The sequence below is a fragment of the Trachymyrmex septentrionalis genome, unplaced genomic scaffold (genome assembly GCF_001594115.1).
Source record: "Trachymyrmex septentrionalis isolate Tsep2-gDNA-1 unplaced genomic scaffold, Tsep1.0 scaffold80, whole genome shotgun sequence".
In the NCBI taxonomy this organism is placed as follows: Eukaryota; Metazoa; Arthropoda; class Insecta; order Hymenoptera; family Formicidae; genus Trachymyrmex; species Trachymyrmex septentrionalis.
This window is the reverse complement of record NW_017305988.1, coordinates 643,947-646,315: the sequence shown is the minus strand read 5'-3', so window position 1 is coordinate 646,315 and position 2,369 is coordinate 643,947.

Sequence of the window (2,369 nt, the reverse complement as noted above, 5' to 3'; positions counted from 1 at the left end):
TTAGGTGAATAATATTTTGTATTGTTGTAATCTAGTTACTACACTCGAGAAACTCAACGAGTATGTTATAAATGCATACTGACTTGTGAAATCTCGGCGAGTGCTCTCGTATGATTCGATAAGATTGTGAAAGATTGTAGCGCAATTCTGAATTCCAGAACTGGATATATTATCAGATGCACTTAATTCATATACGTATTCTGAATAGGATTATATTTTATTTTCCTTTCTTTTTCTATTCTAAATAAAACTATTTTTTATTTTCTATTTTTTATTTCTTTCACTTTTTTTTTTTAAATTAAAGTGTGAATGTTGACGAATCTTATGTCTCGAAATATTTTGTAATAAAATCTTCCCGGTGTTTGAAATATGACTCTCATATTATGGATAACGTTGCAGCGATGTTTTTTATTTAAAATATATTTTTATAATATTTATAATATTAGTTCTGGAATCGAGAATGATATCCGACATAGAATTCGAGAATCTCGCATCTTCTCGATCCCTTGTTCATGCGTACTTCCCCGAAGTTTTTCTGACGACGGGCAAATACGGACAATTCTAAAAGGAAAGAAATTGAGAGAAAAAAATTCTACGAAAAAATGAGAAAGAGAGAAAAAGAGCACTCAAAGGATTTTAACATTCATTCGTAAGTAGTAGTTAATAAAGTGTCGGGGCGAAGAGTATTTTTTCTAGGAATGTTAGTGGACCAGGCAGAGCAGGAACATTAATATCGTAAAACCGCGGCGAATTTCATAATTTATAAATTGCAGGAAAATCCAAAAAAAAAAAAGAATACAAAACCGAAGCTGTAAGAGATGAAGAAAAATTACGCGTACGGAAAAAAAAACGTCGGCCATCGACTAAGGGGAGAGCAGTGGAACTTGTGAGGCAGTCAAATGAAACTTGAATGATAGTATAAATGCGAAGTTTGCGTAGGTAGTAAAAACTTTTTTTAGACGTCCTGGAGAGAGAAAGAAAAAGTAGGTGAAAATGAGAGAGAGAGAGAGAGAGAGAGAGAGTGTGTGTGTGCGCCCGCTCGCGTATGTGCTAAATGAAAAAAGGGAGAGAAATAGAGTGAGGAAGAGAAAGAAAAGAGTGAAAAAGAGTGTATGTAAGAATGAAAGTAAAAGGCTAAAAAAAGAAAAATGTAGGCAGTATATGAAATGAGGGAGAGAATGAAGAGAAGTTGAGAAAGAGAGGCATTAACAGAGATAGAAAAACAATATGAAAACGATAATATTATAAGCAACAAGAAGTGCTTTTATGAAATACAATATTATTTATACCATCCTGATGACGTATATATATATATGCATATATATATATATATAAATATATATCTATATCTATATACACATTATATCTATATATGGTAAGTGATAATGTAAGAAAGAGGAATGTGTATTATGTAACAACAAGGTATAGATAAGTATATTAATTATATTACAAATACACATATAAGTATACATATAAATATACACATATATATTAAAAATTATGACCTATTATGACTATGATAATATTATTAATATTGTAATAATTCGTAGTATTATATTGTGACTAGTAAGCATTAAGTAATAAAGGTTGTCCTGTATGTGAACATGAGTATATTATCAAACATGTATCGACTTAGAAACATTGATACTTTTCACACTAAATTTCCTTTCCAGTTTCACTTTCTTGTTATTTTTATATTTTAAATTATTTTTGTTTAGTTTGTATTACATATTCCTTGTATTTTTACTAGCTGTTACGAAGGATCTATTATAAAACAAGTACGAAGCTATGAAGGTAAGTGCGATGTTAAAAGTTTGATATAATTAACAATTTATATTAAAAATTAATTTTTGTCTGACTAGTCATAGTCTGTATAGCTCGATTTGGCTTTGACTGATAATTAAACAATATCAATTATTTAGTTATACATGATTGTTGATTGCTATAAAAGCAGATGTGATGTTAATTATCATTTTAGCATTAGTCTCGCATTAAGCGACGTCTCTAATAAGATTTTAAGACGTAAAGTTTAAGTTTTAAACATTAAGTTGATTAAGCCGTAAGAACCTTGTAAAAAATTTTTATGCATAATTATATGTAAATATGTATAAACATACATAAACATGTATGAATATTTATAAATATACACATATATCTTATTATATATGAAAGATATCTTTACATTCTTCTTTTTCTTTTCGTAAAATTACTTTTTAGTGTAATAAAAGTAATAATAATAACGAGAAAACATCAAAAGTAATTGAAAGGATAATTTTCATGTTGTGTTAAAAAAAATTAAGTTTGAAGAAATGTTAAAATATAATTATATACACACACACACACACACACACACACACACATATATATAT